Here is a 19,003-nt window from a genome sequence, read left to right as displayed (position 1 = left end):
GCCACTATTTCCTGAATCCCTGACTTTTATTTATATAGAAAAAGGCCTTTTCTAAAGAGAAAATAACTTACAGATGCATTTGTCTTCATTTTTCTCTGTGCTTAATGTTCTCTTCACCTGTATTCACCCCAAAAGGATGGGTATTTTTGTAGAATAAATCTATCAATTTATGATGCTAACATTATCTAGTAATTGTTCTACACATTGGTACTTTCAAATATACTAAAAGATACCTAAAAATTGAATTCATTGTATGCAAAGACCAGCACAGATATGCTTTCATGTTGGGTAACTCATGGAGTAATACTTTGTTAATTCTTAAAGACTTTATTGCACACTCAATAACAACAGATTATATTGAGAATACACCATCTACAACTCCATTATTTTTTCTTCACATATATATATATACACATAACCTTTTAAGCAGCTAATATAAGGAAGAATTTTTCCCAACTAGCAAAGATGCACACAAAGGTAAGTTACCCAGAGCCGTTTTCATCCAGAATGGATTCTGATAGAAGGTTGGTTGCTAAATAATGTGCTTAGACGTGGTGTAACTTCACAATCATCCAGCATCTCTGGCTGCTTCCCTTTGTTCCTCACAAAGTGTGCTTCCACTGTGGGGCACAGACTGGCTCTTGAGCTGAACCCAGGTGCCCTTCTCCTGGGCCTCCTTCTTCTGGTCGTTTTCCTTCCTGTGCTTCAGGAAGCTGTCCTTGTTCTTAGAGTACTTGATGTACGCAATGCTCACTTGGATTCTCTTGGCCAGGATCTTGCCATTAATCTGCTTTTTCACATTGATGCCCACGGCATTCTGGGTGACGTCTTAGACGTCCGGTTTTGCAGTGTTCACATGGGGCATTTCTTTTGAACAGTGCTGATCCCTTTCTTGTCTACAAAGTCATGCCTCTTGTAGATTTTCATGTGTGTGGCCAAAGGAGTAAGACCATGTTTCCTAAAACAAGCAGAGAATGTACAGCAAGTGCTTCTCCTCTTCCCCTTTGTGTTTGTCATCGTGGTAAGTTACTAGCGAGATGGGTGCTGCAGCAGAAAGGCAGAGTTCAACATCTTAGAGTTTATAAGTCGCCTTATTTGGCTTAAACCTTGAAGAATCTCTCCCTTTCTCTATTTGTATATGGGTGTGGGGATGGGGTGGGGAGCATGTGCGGTCCTAGGGTCAACATCTGACGTCATTCCTCAGAATTGGTTTTCCTTGTTTGAGACAGGCTGCCTCATTGGCCTTGAACTTGGCATTTAGGCTAGGTTGGCTTGTCAGCAAGCCATAGCATTCTGCTTTTGCCTTTATCCCAGCACTAGGATAACAAGTAAATATCATCGTTCTTGGCTCTTTGTAATGCTTCTGATAATCAAACTGAGCTCTCATGATTGGACAGCTGTCTCTCAAGATTGGTTCCTCCCTATCTTCTTCTTTCTCACTTCTCTTGTTCCTCCTGCTTTAAAGAAAATATGTCATGGAGATATTATCTTTGGTTAATTGAGAATGTATTCCACTATAGGTAATGTTAATTCTTCGTTAACAGACTCTGAAATGTGTTTTCAGAATGAAAGCTTGTTTCATTCATCTGAACAGTAACATATGTATGGAGTGACTAAGTAATTGAAAGATTTATCCCTCCTTGGCATGTATATTATTGTCATTAAATGTGAATTTAAACTAAAATCTAAATTAAAAAATCTAAATATTTAATGTAACAAGAAACAAATATTGTGTTTCTTTATAAAATTCCAAATAAATCACCATCAGCAAGCATTTGTTGTGCAATGCTTACTGAGATTATTTGACAACATTTTATTTTTTCCGAAATATTTAGGGTGACTTGAAGTTGCTGCCATACTTTGTAATCACAATATCAAATTCAATATTAGGTTTAATGGTTGTACAGCTTGAAAAATATAATTGTCCTTGGAATATTAAGGTGCTTCCTTAGTTTTATTTTTGCCTTCAATATGGTCTTTTTGTGAATAAACCAAATGGGTATTTTTTTTTCTGGCCAACATCTTTGAAATTCTTTAAGACTTCAGTTCATTGGCACTTCAGTACAACAGATATTAGTTACTCCTAGTGGACATTTACCAAAACTATATCAATTTAAACATAATTGGACTTAGTGACCATTTATTTATGCAAAAGTGTTTGTATAGTATCTCAGACATGCAGTAGTCCTATAAAATGAGACAAAAGTTCACATATTTAAAGAAGTTATTTTTAGATGGGACGATACTGTAGTTAGCAAGTTTTTGATTTGAGATAATCTGAAAGTCATTTATATTTCATAATTGGTTTAGCAAGACATAGAATTTAAAGAGGAGATCTGCCTTCTGAATTGCTTGCCTAAGGCTAATATTAAAATTAATCTTCATTCCCTGACCACCAGCTAACTGATTTCAAGGGGGAGGGAGCCTAGAAAAGCACATTATCATTAAAGGATCGGTTACAGTTAATCTAGAAGATGGCTAATCCAAGAAGAAATTGAAAGAATTGATCTAAAAACTGAAATAAAAGATACTATTCCTTTTTTTTTAATCCATGCTCCAAGTGTGGGCACCATGTTTTTTGTCTAAAGCAGAGGTTGCTTTGCAAACTTTCTGAGACAGACTCTAGCCAATGGGCCTGTTCTACTTGTCACTTGCCCAACAAATACTTGTGTATTTCACCTTGAGCTTCTCTTGCTTTTCTTTTCTTCTCTCTCTCTCTCTTTCTTTCTTTCTTTCTTTCTTTCTTTCTTTCTTTCTTTCTTTCTTTCTTTCTTTCTTCCTTCCTTGCTTTCTTTCCTTTCTTTCTCTTTCTTCCTTCCTTTCATCATTCCTTCCTTCCTCTCTCTCTTTTCTGTTTCTCTCTCTTTTCTGTTTCTCTCTCTCTCTCTCTCTCTCTCTCTCTCTCTCTCTCTCTCTCTCCCCTCTGTTCCAAAGCAGAGTTTCTGTCCTGTAACTCACTCTGTAGACCAGGCTATCCCTAAACTCACTGAGCTCCACCCGCCACTGCTTCTTGAGAGCTAGGATTAAAGGCCTGCACCACTACTGCCTAGCTCCCAGGTTTCTTTAAAAACTCTTTTAAAACTATTTGAGAGGGATTTCTACAACATGTTTATGGAGATCAAAGGACAGCTTGCAGAAATTGTTTCTCTCCTTCCTCCATGTGGTTTTTCAGGAACCAAACACAAGCAACAAGCGTCTTTATACATTGAGCCATTGTCAGAACCATTCTAGCATTCTTTTGGTTTTAACTTCTCAAAATATTTATTCTATTTTACATTTATGAATATTTTTTTCCTACAGCTACAGATGTGTACCATGGACATATCTGATATCCGTAGAGGCAGAAGACAGTGCTGGATCCCCTGGAGCAGGATTTACCGATGGTTGGGTAGTGGGTGCTAGAAAATGAACCCTAGTCCTCTGAAAGAACAACATGTGTTCTTACTCTGAGGCATCTCTCTAGAACTGTATCTTAGTTTGGTTTTAGTTGTTTAACCCATTCAAGTTGGATGGGTGGTTTTCCGATAAAATGTAATTTCCGTTTATAGACTTCATTTTATAAGTTTGTCCACAGATGAAAACAAGTATATTGCCTTATACTGCCACCACAACTGGAGGCACAATCACTTCAGTTTTATAGACATTTTAATAAAGTTCCAGAAAAAGTCATATAAATAAAAATCTCATTGAAATAAATTATAAGCAAAATGTTAAAACCTTAACATGGATGTGTGTGTTTTTCTTTATAGGAGACCTCACAAGATTCAGTTCTTACAACTGTGTGGTAACATAGGCAGTTGTCAAGAGAGTAGATAACGTAGCATCGAGTATTCATTTTAATTCTTATTAGCCTTATTTGTAATGTTTGGCTGTATTCGCTTGGCCTTTGAAATCTAGTTTGTTGCATTCCTTCTGGATAGCCACAGACAAGAACCAGACAGATTAATTCAAAGACCACAATTGTCACAACCTACAAGGCTTTGCAGAATCTGATTCTCACCTTTTGTTTCAAAATCTTCTGATGCTTTTTCTTAGCTTCCTGTCCTCCACTACACTGCCATACTTTTTATTCCCAAGATCGTTTAACTCAACACTGTATTTCACATGGAATTATTTTTCTAAGTGGGACAATCTCCCTCAAGTTTGTTCATGTTACTTTCATCAATTTAGGCAACTTCAGTATAAATGTCAGATTTCCTGAAAATATGTTCTGCTTGCTGAACCTGAATTAATTTCTTATTGCTAATCTTCTCATTATCAATGTATTTGAGTTCTTTGGTCATGTTTGGTTGACTATCTTTAGTTATCTTCCCATTGTTTTTGTTTCATTCTTTCTCATTTATCTTACAGATTAGGAAATATGTGTGTCTAACAGGTACGGCATAGAAGCCCCCATAGTCTTATGAAATTCAAAAGCAGTTATGGCAGTCCTGCATGTTTAGAAATTCCAGGAAATGATGCAGACATAATTTAGGTATTTGAGCAAGCATGGCTATTTTTTTTATTTTATTATTATTTTTTTTATCACTTACATTTTATTAACTCTGTATCCCAGCCGTGTCCCGATCCCTCATTCCCTCCCAGTCCCTCCCTCCCTCCCTCATCTCCACTGTGCCCTTTCCAAGTCCACTGATAGGGGGGACCTCCTCCCCATTCATCTGATCCTGTTTTATCAGGTATCTTCAGGACTGGCTGCAAAGCCCTCCTCTGTGGCCTAACAGGACTGCTCCTCCCTTCGGGGGTGGGAAGACCAAAGAGCCAGTCATTGAGTTCCTGTTAGAAATAGTTCTTGTTCCCCTCCCTTTGGGAAACCAATTGGTTACTGAGCTACCACAGGCTACATCTGAGTGGAGGTTCTAGGTTATATCCATACATGGTCCTTGGTTGAATGTCAGTCTCAGAAAAGACCCTGTGCCCAGATATATTTGGTCCTTGTGGAGCTCCTATCCTTTCCCCATCAGACTAACTCTCCTTCTTTCTTATGATTCCCTGTACTCTGCCAAAGGTTTGGTCATGAGTCTTTGCTTTGAAAACACTGCTAGTTAGAGTCTTTCAGATGCGTTCAGTAGACTCCTGTCATACGTTCAATGCACATCCCATCTGTCTTTCTAAATGAGGATTGATCATTTTACCCCATGTCCGCTCAATTGATTATCTTTTTTAGGTGTATAGATTTCATTATGTTTATCATATCTTATAGGTCTATATAAGTGAGTATATCCCATGTTTGTCTTTCTCCTTCTGGGATATTTCACTCAGAATGATCTTTTCTAGATCCCACCATTTGCCTGCAAATTTCATGATTTCCTCCTTTTTGATTGCTGAGTAGTATTCTATTGTGTAAAAAATATCACAATTTCTGTACCCATTCCTCCGTTGCATCTTCAACAAATGGTGCTGGACCAACTGGATGTCTACATGCAGAAAAATGAAAATAGATCCATATTTATCACCCTGCACAAAACTAAAATCAAAGTGGATCAAGGACCTCAACATAAAACCAGAAACCCTAAATCAATTGGAAAAAAAAGTGGGGAACAGCCTAGAACTCATTGGCACAGGAGACAACTTCCTGAACAGAACACCAACAGCACAGGCTCTAAGAGCAACAATCAATAAATGGGACCTCATGAAACTGAAAAGTTTCTGTAAAGCAAAGGATACCGTCATCAAAACAAAACGACTGCCTACAGATTGGGAAAGAATCTTCACTAACCCTTTATCTGACAGAGGACTAATATCCAGTATATACAAAGAACTAAAGAAGCTGAAAAGCAACAAACCAAGTAATCCAATTAAAAAATGGGGAACAGAGCTAAACAGAGAATTCTCGACAGAGGAATATTGAATGGCAGAAAAACACTTAAAGAAATGCCATCCTCATTAGCCATCAGGGAAATGCAAATCAAAACAACCCTGAGATATCACCTTACACCCATCAGAATGGCCAAGATGAAAAACTCAAGCGATAACACATGCTGGAGAGGTTGTGGAGAAAGGGGAACCCTCCTCCACTGCTGGTGGGAATGTAAACTGGTACAACCACTCTGGAAAGCTATCTGGTGCTTTCTAAGACAATTAGGAATAGTGCTTCCTCAAGACCCCGCTATACCACTACTAGGTATATACCCAAAGATCGCTCAAGTACACAAAAGAGATACTTGCTCAACCATGTTTATAGCAGCTTTATTTGTAATAGCCAGAACCTGGAAACAACCCAGATGTCCAAGCATGGCTTTTGAAGGCCCTGTTCCCCTGCTGTAAAGCCAGTGGATTGTACTTAGCAGTGGATGAGACTCAACAGCTTAGGTTAGGGCTAAGTCTTTTTTTAAAAATTTATTTTTATATTAATTACAGTTTATTCACTTTGTTTACCAGCTATGACCCCCTCCCTCATTTCCTCCCAATCCCACCCTTCCTCCTTCATCTCTTCTCAAGCCTCTCTCCAAGTCCACTGATAGGGGAGGTCCTCCTCCCTATCTATCTGTCCCTAGATTATCAGATCTCATCAGGACTGGCTGCATTGTCTTAATGACCCAAATACTGCATGCCAGTAGACAGGACCTGCTATACTCTAAAACAATGGTTCTCAACTTTCCTAATGCTATGACCCTTCAATACAGGTCCTCATATTGTGGTGACCCTCAACCACAAAATTACTTTTACTGCTGCTTTATAGCTGCAATTTTGCTACTATTTTCAATCATAATGGAAATGTTTCTGGAGACAGAGGTTTTCCAAAGGGATCACGACCCATGGGTTGAGGACCCCTGCTCTAACACTTAGGAAAAACAGGAGGATTTCCAGTTTCAGTCTTTCTGTAGATGTGATATTCATCAAACCAAACCTCCCCACTTTTCTCATCATCAAATCATTAAGACTCTAAAAACTTAATAGGCTAACAGCTAGGTTAGACATATACATATAGGAATGGATGAACAGTAAAAGATAAAAAGGATGGAAAAATGAAGTAACTACGTATTACCCATCTTTGGATATTATGTAGATATAGTTTTCTTTTAAAACAGTTATTAAAAAACCTCTATTTTTCTCAACATTAAATAGTTCTTTATTTTTCAAGCCTAGAGTCTTTTTCATGTCTCCTCACGCTCTCTCCAAGAGTCAGGCATATGCTCAGTCAAGAAATGAACACTTTGTCTCAGTGGGTGGGCTGCCTGCTTCAAACCTACAACTGATGCTTTGCAAGCATCACAAGAAAGCAAGTTATCAGTGTAACAGAAACAGACTGAAACAATGCCTCTGCCAGATCTTGTACATATCCGGCCCCAGTAGGAATGTATGCCTGGGGGTGGGGAAGTGGAGAAAACCAGTGTGCTTTGGATCTAAAGTAGACTTTCACAGACCTTCAGTAAAGAAAGATACATGTATGCCTCCTTTATCACTCTTAACAGGCCTCCTATGAACCCAAAAGGGACTGTGTTGCATAGTTTTAAATGAAACACTATGATCTAATATTCAGGGTCCTAGATTCATGCAAGAGCTTGTTCCTCTCATAATCATTCCAGGTGATACTGAAAATTTTAATTCTACTTTAGTTAAAATTTTAAAATGTCTCTTACTATTGTTCTCATGAATGTATTTTTAGCTTCAGGAAAATTCTTGAATAGCCTTTGGGAACATTGATGATTTTAGGTACCCTGAAGCACTCCAGTATAAATCACTTGACTACCAAAAATTTAGACTTGGAATACAATCCTTTCATCACACCAGTAAGATTTATTCTTGTTACAGAATTTTGTGAGTAGTGATGAGCCTTAATGCTTCTTTTTGTATAGATCACTATTCTTTCTCTTAGAGATATCTTGGTTTGTAAATAAGTTTTGTCAATATTGAATAATGTTCATTATATTTATTTTGCTCCCATGCCTAATCAGTGTGAAATAAAATGAGAAGCTAAGTGCTTCTTGCCTATCATGTGTAAAAATTATCTTAGAAGAGTATTTATTGTAGTATCAGAGTACATGATACAGGCCAATAAATTTTGTTAAATGTCTTAACTTTCACATTTTCAGTGTGTTTTGTTTACCTTCTTAGTAGAGTAATATATTGAAAAACCTTAAAGGTGGTGGCATCAAGCCAAGTAGTTACAGTGAGAGTTCAGAGGAAATTGAGTGGAATTTTATGGAGCAGCTTCCTCACAGACCACACTTTTCAAAACCTAGATATTCTGAGTAACCCAACATGAAGAAGTCAGAGTGATCTATAACATCAAATTTCACAGCAACATGAAACCTTATAGGAGTGAATGCTTCCAACCTTCTAGTTATACCTGCTGTAGTTTATGGTGAAACAATGTAGTCGAGTACCTGCTGTAGTTTAACATGTCTAGTCTCACTCTGGGGATCAGCCCCTACTACAGACATATGTTTTCAAAATCTTGGCTGAACATGAGAGATGTAAATAAAATAAAATTACAAAATATAGCATATAATAATCTAACAAATGAATGGATGAAAGCTTACTATAAATGAAAAAGAAAAATGCATAATAACAGGAAATGGCACTATGCATTTTTTGTTTGTTTGTTTTTTAATTGGTAAAGCAGTCCATGCTGACTGGTAGATGGGTAGCATTTGTTAGCTGAAGTAGAAAATAAACTTATTATGATAGTCATGAGGAAAGTCAAAATTGAAGCTACTCTTGCCTTTGTTACTTGGCTCTGCCTTTGCACCTTCCAAATAGAGCGACTGGGGGCTGAAATTCAGGCAGGGTTCTGTCACCAAGTTTAAACCCAAGCTACAAACAACCGTCTTCCCTCGCCAAGGGACATTTTGTTGTTGTTGTTTTGTTTTTGAGAATCTCTCATTTTAAAATAAAAGAGATACTTTTATTTATTTTAATTATTTTTCAGAATTTCATACAGTGTATTTATCTGTATTAATCACATCCAGCTTCCCTCCTCCTCCAACTCCTCCCAAATTCCCCAGATCCACATCACCCTCCTAATTTATTTCCCCTTTTTATTACCCACTGACTGCTGGAAAGTATAATTAAATTCACTTATATGGAAATACTAATTTTTTGCACTCATTCTCACCAAGGATTGGTCTTTCTCTGCAATGTTGGCTTGCAGGGCACATACTTGCCCTTTCTTTAATTTGTACAAAGAGACTTTTAGGTTGTGTACGAATCACAAACAAATACAAGATATGACAGCATGTGAAACATTCAATGCTCATAAACAAACAATATTCAACAGGGATTGACAAGCAACAGACCACAAACTAAAGCTTCTTTTATGCGTTTTTGGCAAATTATCCTGGAACAGTGACTCACATTTGTTCTCTTGTTTATTGTCAATGCATATTTGTAATCTCTAAGATGAGAGTTGAGTAGTTAAAACTAAAGGAGACTGCCATGAAAGGACTATAACTTTCATTAGATTCCGAAAATGTCTGTTTCAAAGAAGAAAATGAAAAAAAAAAAGGCCTAAATATTAATTGTCCCAGAATGTCCCTGAAATCAATAGAATCTTAATTGATAGTTATAGCATAATTTACTTGGAATTTACACACAAATACCCAATGCTGATTCTTTGGTTCATAGTGAAGAGGAGAAAGAACAGTCATTGCTTGAGGTTATGATGAAGAGGCCAGGATAACACCCCAAGAGATTTAAAAATGCTTATTAATTGAATTCCTGCAGATAAGAATAAAGCATTGGTATCTCTGCCTTGGTTTATTCTGATTTGTATAAATAATCTGATTTTGCCTCCATTAGATTAATGCATATTTAGAATTCTTGGATATTTCATTTGTGTTCAGGCCTCATTGTGAAAAAGATAGGAAATGATGACACAAAGTAGGTTTCTACAAATATTTTCAGGAGGAGAAAACCAGAAAGTTTTCTCAACAGACATATGTTGAAAATTCTAATAATGCTAGAATAAACTTTTCCCAGCATTGGCAAGAAGACAAAACTTACCTGGAGAAGTATAATTAGTGTTTCTTTTTTTAATTATTTTTTTTATTTTTATATTAATTACAGTTTATTTACTTTGTATCCCAGCTGTAGGCCCCTCCCTTTTTCCCTCCCAATCCCAACCTCTCTCTCTCTCTCCCTCATCTCCTCCCTGCCCCTCTCTAAGTTCACTGATAGGGGAGGTCCTAGCTTATCAGGTCTCATCAGAACTGGCTGCAATGTCCTCCTCTGTGGCCTATCAAGACTGCTCCTCCTTCAGGGGCAGAGGGGAGGTCAAAGAGCCAGCCGTGAGTTCATGTCGGAGACAGTCCCTGTTCCCCTTACTAAGGATACTGAGCTGCCATGGGCTACATCTGAGCAGGGGTTCTAGGTTATATCCACATATGGTCCTTGGTTGGAGAATCAGTCTCAGAAAAGACACCTGTGCTCAGATATATTTGGTCCTTGTGGAGCTCCTGTCTTCTCCAGGTCTTACTAACTTCCCCATCTTTCACATTATTCCCTGCACTCTGCCCAAGTTTTGGTTATGGGTCTTAGCATCTGCTAAGGAGGACTCTGGGTAAGATGATCAATCCTCACTTAGAAAGACAAATTGATGGACATTTGAAGTAGGAGGAAACAAGAAACAGGGCAGGAGCCTACCATAGAGGGCCTCTCAAAGACTCTACCTTGCAGTGTGGTCAAAGCAGATGTTGAGACTCATAACTAATGTTTCTTTCCAGGAATATATTATAGTAAGAAAAGGTGTTTCTGTATAAAACCGAAGGGACATGAGGTAACAGAAGAAAAACCACCCAGACTAGAAACAAGCAAAAATAATATCACTCTAGAGAAAGATTAAAACCTGAGAACACCATGAGGACTTGGAGACCTCTGCTAGTCTAGCTCTAGACATAAAAACTTCCAAGAAGCAGTGTTAGCCCCTTTAATTTAAATATAAACCTCAGTTTCACACTTTTGCTTGCCTCAGTCATCATCCTTATGATATCTGTATGGTCAAATTGAAGACATACATTGTCTCTTTTGTGGCACCTCTCTCATTACAAATCTTCCAGGATTTCTTGGTATATTGTAAGCATTAAGCTTGCCTCTACTCTCTCTCTCTCTCTCTCTCTCTCTCTCTCTCTCTCTCTCTCTCTCTCTTTCTCTCTCTTTCCCTCTTTCTCTCAAGTGTGTGCATGTGTGTTTGGTGTGTATGTGTGTTTGATACACATGTGAATTTTTTAAGTTCAGATACTTACGCTTATGTGTGCAGAGGTTAAAGTAGAATGTCAGGTGTCCATTATTGTTCCAAACCTTATTTCCTTGAAACAGCATCATTTACTGCACCAGATGTGCACCCTTTATGCTAGGCAGCCCACTAGAGAGCTCTTGGGATCTACCTGTCTCTGACCCCATATTTTTTTTGTGGGGGGTAACAGGCATGTACAGGCATCCTTGACTTTTTATCTGTGCTTTGGGGGCCTCATGTTCACTCATGTTCTCCTACTCTCAGAGCAAGTTCTCTTCTCCACAGAGCCACATCTCTACCCCATTCTGCTTCTATAACATTTTATAAAATTTTAAGTTATTAGTGTAATTTCTTTTACAAACGAAGGCTTCCTTCTTGCTACGGACTAGAAAATTTTGACATGAGTTTCAAACCATGTGCCTTAGTATTTTTTCTCTTTTATCACAACCTATTTCCAGAAACAAGTTAGGGAAGTTCTTTGTCTTAGACAAATGCCACATCTTTCAACAGACATTATCTGTAGCAGGGCACCTGCCTCGTGCCCATGAGAAGATTCTTTTTTGTGGCTAGTGTTACTTTAGCAATCCCATCTAGACGTATGGGAAAAGAATTTCTAATCTGAGGGAAAACATCCCACTAAATTATAAATGTGCTACAGTTTAGTCTTTCCTAGAAATTCCATGAGAGAGTAAACCAACAAAACATATCTAGACTGTCAGCATTTTAATTGGTCCAGATAGAGTTAAGGTTATGACTTCTTGCTTCATAGTTCATGTAGCTTGCTCTGTCTGTGCATGTGTAAATGTGGACACTCTCACTCTCTCTCTTTCTCTCTCTCTATAGTGTTCAAAAAGAGCTATAGAAAAGGCTAATTTTTGTACAGTAGAAGGACTGTCCAATCAAAATACAATGCTGATTGGTTGGAAAATCAGATAAAAGAGAAAATTTTTGCAATACTTTTATGATGTATTTGCAATGTGTATATTAAAAATGAAAGGTTATAGTAAATTTAAATTCTCTTGAAGGATGAATCTAAATATAAGTGGAAGAAAGGTGGGACTTCAAGTAGGAATATAAAATCAGGTAGACGTGTGGCTCCAAAGATAAAGCCAGGCATAATTTACTTCCACTAATTTTGAGATCATTTTTACTACACTTTAAAGTAGAAGAAAAGTAAAGAAAACCAGATCATACTGTATGAGCACTAATTTTTCCATTATGTATTCAGTTATAAATTTATTTACTCAAACTAGGGCAACTATTCATGATAACCCTTTTGCTGCTTCCTTTCTGAGGAAGACTAGTACCATATCAGGAAGGAGTAGTGTATCATTTCAAATAATCTTTTGGTAAAGAAAATAAGACATGGTTGTTTTATGTGATACCAGCAAGAAGATTAGAATTACTGCCAGGTTTGAATTGAAGTCGAAGTAAATAAAGCAAAATATAGAATATGTTTGCTGGCTTGCTTTGTGTATATATGTGTTTATGTGTATATGTGTGTGTGTGTGTGTGTGTGTGTGCATGTGTAGGCCAGAGGTTGATGTTGAGAAATATTGCTTGTATGTGTTTCAAGTTTTCCTCAAGTGTGTGCATGGAGGTCAGAAGCTGATGGCAAGTGTCTTTCCCAGTCCCACTCTGCACCTTCCCAAACAGTAAGATACCACTGTACTCAACTTTTAAGTGGGTGCTGGGAATCTGAACTTGAGCCTCATCACACATGCCTGGCAGATGCTTTACTCAATGAACTCCTCAGCCCCTAGTCTGTTGTAAATATTTCATCCTCTATGATGAGTTTAAACATCTTAACATACATTAGTGACTGAAATATATGGAAAGTTGCACTGAAATGACTCTTCAACACTCTGGAATTAAATGCTCTGTATAGTTTGTTCTTCATTAGAAAGAGGTTTGAACCCAGGAATTGTCTTCTGTTATGTTGAATAATCCTCACAAAGTGATTTCTTACATCATGGACCATGATGTTATTAAATATTTGTACATTTCCATACTACAGCAACACTGACTAACTATACATACTTACAAAACTTGATGAAAATATGATTACATAAAACAAAAGCTATTCTTTTTTAATTTTTAATTTTATTTTGTTATTTACAGTTTATTCACTTTGTATCCCAGCTATAACCCCTTCACCCATCCCTTCCCAATCCTACCCTCCCTCCCTCTTCTTCTCCTATGCCCCTCCTCAATAATAGGGGAGGTCTTCCTCCCCTTCCATCAGACCATAGTCTGTCAGGTCTCATCAGGACTGGCTTCTTTGTCTTCCTCTGTGGATTGATAAGACTGCCCCCCCTCAGGTGGAGGTGATCTAAGAGCAAGCCCATGATTTCATGTCAGAGATGGTCCCTGGTCCTATTACTGGGGAACCCTCTTGGATACTGAGTTGCCTTGGGCTACTTCTGTGCAGGGGTTCTAAGTTATCTCCATGCACGGTCCTTTTCTGTTGTATCAGTCTCAGAAAAGACCCCCGTGCATAGATTTTTTGGTTTTGTTGCTCCCCTTATTGAGCTCCTGTTCCCTCCAGGTTTTTATATCTCCCCCTTCTTTCATAAGATTTCCTGCACTCTGCCCAAAGTTTGGTTATGCATCTCGGCATATGTTTTGATACCTTGATGGGTAGAGTCTTTCAGAGGCTGTCTGTGATAGGCCCCTGGCCTGTTTTGTTTTCTCCCTCTTCCAATGTCCTTCTCATTTGCCCCAAAAAGCTATTCTTAATTTGCATTTTGCTATAATAGTTTTCTTCTTACTTTGATATCATTATAAATCAACATAGAATATAATAATACAAATAAAGTACCTTTACAACATTCCAGGATCAAATTAATAATATTGAGATGATAGAACCATTGCTAAATACCAATTGAACCCTAACCACTATGATTTTCGTTAACCCACAAACTATCATTTTATCTAGTGAGAAAGTTTTCCAGAAAAGGAAACTGAGACTCTAGGGAGGAGTTAGTAAACTTGATAGTATAAGGCCTAATATGCTCAAATTATGTTTAAGTCAAAGTCTTGAATTTATGTGATTTTTCCCTTTATTTTCTCCTGATTAACACACTTCCTAATCTAGTACTACTGCTGGAGTAATAGAGGAACAGAGTCTCTGAGTTGACTTGTGTTTTTCCCACTCTTTTGCTTTCTAAATCCTGTTGCCTTGTTCTGGTAGCTATACTTTCTACTTTGCTTCATATCTGTCCATCCTTCTGTTCTTTGGTTGACATCAGAGAGAAATTGCTTGGGGATACTATGAATTTCCCTCCCAGCTTTTTTTCTTTTTCTTTATGAATGATGCCCTGCCTCACTGTAACTTCAGTTCTGTGTCCATTCAGTACTTACACCCCTCCCATTTCCTGGGTCCTTATCACCTTATTTCTTCTTGTTGACATCTCAACTCAGATATAAGTAAACCTTACTTCTTTAGGAAATGCTCTCTTTTTTTAAATTTCTTTTTTATTTTTGTGTGTATGTGGCATTCTAGCTTTATTTTATTGCTGTGATAAGAAATTCTGACTGAAATAAATTGGGGGTGAGATTTATTTTGTTTATCCTTCCTGATCATAGTATATTACTGAAAGACGTCAGGGCAGGAACTTATCCAGGACCTTAAAACAGAACCCATGGAGGATTTTGCTTGAAGGCTCACTCTTTGGGTTGCTCACTGGCATATACTGCTTGCTTTCTTATACAAATAAGGCCCATCCACTTAAGGAATGCTGTCATCCATAATAGGGTTGATTCTCCAGCATCAATCAAAAATTCAGACAACTTCTTAAAGACCTTATCATAGAAAAATCTGGTCTGGGCAGTCCTGTATTTGAAAGTCCCTCTGGTGAGTCTAGTCTGTATCAAGCTGAAAGCTGAAGCTACCATGGTCATTGTGTGTGTGTGTGTGTGTGTGTGTGTGTGTGTATTTGTGTTAGCATGTATTGGGTTGCAATGTGAGTGTGCATGTGTTTGTGTGTGTATGTGTTTGTGTAAGCCAGAGGTTGATATCAAGTGAGTTATCAATTCAATTCAGCCATGTATATGGAAACAGGCCCTCTTACTTGAACACAGAACTTTCCCCATCAGGTGATCTGACTAGGTACCTTATTCTGAGAATACCTTGTCTCCATCTCCCAAACACTGAAATTACAGGTGAGACACCAGGTCCTCCAGCTCTTAGCATTTATCTGGATGTTGAGAATCTGAACCTTGATAGTCATGATGTCATGGTAAGAACACTAACCACTTAGGTGTCTCCCCAGCTGCACGGAATATTTTTAAAATAGAAGATTTAATAAGAACATAATTTGAGTAAAGACTTAACAGAGCAGAAGAATTCAAAACTGATGTTAACACCGTAAATACATTATATACGTAATAACTATCATAATGATGTTCTAAGATTTACCGTTTCTAAAATTCATGTATTTTTAAGGACATTACTTTACTGAGTACATTACTAAGGGTCTTTACTATATGGGGGCGGGCACATTGTCTCCTAAGTAAGCAAAGCAGTACAGATCTCTACAAATGAATACCATCTGCTTCTGAACTCATTACAAGGTTTATTCAGCTTCTCCATGGTGGATTCGAGTGTACACTGTATAGAGGGATGCCAGTTTTAGAGAAGTAATGAACATAGGATGAAATGTGTTTTTCTGTTTTTATAATAAGCTCTTCATACAACAGGAATTCTTCATTTTCCACCACTAAAATAAAGGGGGAAGTATATAAATGAAGTATAGCTGATATTTCTTTTTATTATTTATTTTATTTTTCTTTACTAATTACACTTTACTCACTTTGTATTCCCCCCACCCTGTGGTTCCCTTCCTCCTCCCGTCCCAATCCCTCCCTTCCTCCACCCTCTGCATTCATGACCCTCCCCAATTCCACTGATAGGGGAGGACTTCTTTTCCTTCCTTCTGATCCTAGTCAATTAGGTCTCATCAGGAGTGGCTGCCTTGTCTTCTTCTGTGGCCTGGTAATGCTGCTTCCCCCTCAGGGGGAGGTAATTAAAGAGCAGGCCAATCAGTTCACGTCAGAGGCAGTCCCTGTTCCTATTACAATGGAACCCACTTGGATACTGAACTGCCATGGGCTACATCTGTGCAGGGGTCTTAGGTTATCTCCATGCATAGTTCTTGGTTGGAATAGCAGTCTCAGGAAAGACCCCTGTGCTCAGATTTTTTGGTTCTGTTGCTCTCCTTGTGGAGTTCCTGTCCTTTCCAGGTCTTTTTGTTTTCCATATCTTTCCTAAGATTCCCCGCACTCTGCCCAAAGGTTGCCCATAAGTCTCAGTATCTACATTGATAGTCTGCAGGGCAGAGCTTTTCAGAGGTCCTCTGTGTTAGGCTCCTGACTTGTTCCATCTTTTTTTCCTTCTTCTGATGTCCAGCCTCTTTTGTTTGTGCTTCCTTTCTTCTTGCATTAATCGTAGCAGACTCTGTTTGTCAGAGTAAATGTAATAATCAGATCGGATTTTTTTAAACTTGTTTGCTAATGACACCAACACAATGCTTTGTACTACGCTAGAAGCGTATTTTGCATCAACCCATTGATTCTGAGTGATGATCTTGGATTGTTGGCTGTTAAGAGCCTCATGGTGAGGGTGCATTGGTGTTGCCATACCTGGCATCTCTTATTTTGTTTGAGGACCTCCTGCTTCTCTTCTTTCCATTGAGAACAGCGCCCCCTCTGTCAGCCTCCCGTTCCACCACAAATATATCTTTATTATAATCTAGTTACTGCTGGGAAACTGCATTCTCTAAAATGGCTTTCCCTGTGGCTTAAAGATTTTTTTTTTTTAATAAATAAATACAGTTTATGTTGGGCATTCTCCACTTGAAGGGCTAATGATTATTGACTAGCCTCCAGCAGGCATCAGGGAGTCTTGCCTCAGGCCCTTCCAACTAGCCCCCAAACATGCCAAATGTTAACACATGTTTCTGGATCCTTGGCTGGGATTGGACACAAACAAGGCAGTCAGAATGGACCATTTAGTGTACAAGTCAAGATGACAGATCTCTGCTTAATACAAGGAAGAGAAAAATTCGTATCTTATTGAAAACGGCAGAAGAGCCCCGGGTGCTTTCACCTTGTGATTCCGCTGCAGGAAAGTGGGTTGTGTCAATATAAGTCTATGTCACCAGCTCATAGCTGCCACAGCGAATTGACCCTGTTCACGGCAGACATAAAGGCCTTCCATTTTCAAATTCTCTCTAATGCTCATCTGCGAACTGGAGCAGCATGTGGAAGGAAGTCAATGAGTCTTCTTAATCATAGGGGAGGAAGAGAGACAGAATTGTCTTAATGCAATACAACAATCTGTGGCGTGAGGTCCACCATCGGTGGCCAGACTGGGATGCTTGATGCCTTTGGGGTTCTAGAAGGAGGATGCTTTCACACAAGAGCGTATGCTTTGCAAATCATGACCCAGCCATTCTTCATAGCACTATAGACTGTAGCCCAGCCACGTGTTTCTGAAATTGTTTAAGGTACCTTTTCTTAATAGATGTAGTATGTTCACAGGCATTCCCTGCCAGTAAAGGGAAGGCCTACATAAAACAGCTTATCTTATTTTGTGATAAATTGTCTTCTGAACTATACATTTCCAGCAGAAGTACAGAAATGTTATAGTTTATTTGAAGTCAGAGCTTACTTTTTATTTCTATTTTTACATTTACGTTTTTAGGAGTGGCATACAGTAGTCCATGGGACAAACATTACAATTAATAGCTAGCTTATGAAAAAAAAAGCTCTGAAATTCTATTATCTACAACATTTTTGGATGCCAAAATAAAATGTACATTCATCCCTCATTATTTAAATTAAATAGTTAGTTTCAGCAAGCAGTAACTGGGCAGCAAATACACTTAGGGAATCACTGCAAAAACTGAGCCACAGACTTGAAGAAACACTAAACAACACTGTGCATATATTCAGTAAGGTAGAGTTAATGATCACGTCATACTATGGAGCTCCAGGTTCCTGTTTTTACTATCATTGTAGAAGAAACTAAAACAAACATATCTTTCCTCATAATTAGAACAATTTATCTTATCACCTTCCTTTAGATAAAATTATCTATAAGTCATCGCGAATGCCAGCTGCTTCTTTGTCTGAAAAGCTTTAGTTTTCCATTTCTAATGGGATATTGGAATTTAACTTACCTTATAGTTAGTTTTTCCATTCCTAACAACTTATAAGTTATATATATATATGTGTGTGTGTGTGTGTGTGTGTATTTTTAACAATTATGAATATAAGAGGGGGCAGAGAGAGGCATACATCTAAATGTCTCCAATGAAAAGTAAGAATGCTTTTTTTTTCTTTATGTTGTTCTGAAAATAAAATTATTTGAAGAAAAGTGTTTATCTGAATGTACAATTCTTCATACACTGTTGCCATTTTCAGACCCTCTGTATTAAAAGAATATGATGAACTATATTGTCAAATTTCAAATGCCTGTGTATCATGGCATAGGTGTGTTTGTCTTATTACCTAATATGGATTGGATATGGGGGATGACATTGAATTGTTAATAAAGAATATTAACAAGTGAATCAAAACCAATATAAATTAATTTTTTATAATTGTAATATTTTATTTTTATTTTTTTAGTTACAGTTTATTCCCTTTGTATCCCATCTGTAGCTCTCTCCCTCTTTCTCTCCCAACCCGGCCCTCCCTCCCTCTTTTCTACCCATGTCCCTCCCCCAGTCCACTGATAGAAGAGGTCCTCCTCCACTTCCATCTGATCCTAATATCAGGTCTTATCAGGACTGGCTGCATTGTCTTCATCTGAGGCTGGTAAGG

The 19,003-nt window shown here is 38.0% G+C and overlaps 1 pseudogene; it reads right to left on the bottom strand.

Annotated features, from left to right (window-relative positions):
• Window positions 1–498: 498 nt before the first annotated feature.
• Window positions 499–1,017, bottom strand: LOC110564083 (large ribosomal subunit protein eL21-like; annotated as a pseudogene).
• Between the last annotated feature and the right edge of the window lie 17,986 nt (window positions 1,018–19,003).

Source organism: Meriones unguiculatus, chromosome 16 (genome assembly GCF_030254825.1).
Source record: "Meriones unguiculatus strain TT.TT164.6M chromosome 16, Bangor_MerUng_6.1, whole genome shotgun sequence".
Classification (NCBI taxonomy): domain Eukaryota; kingdom Metazoa; phylum Chordata; class Mammalia; order Rodentia; family Muridae; genus Meriones; species Meriones unguiculatus.
This window is presented reverse-complemented; position numbering and strand designations above follow the sequence as displayed.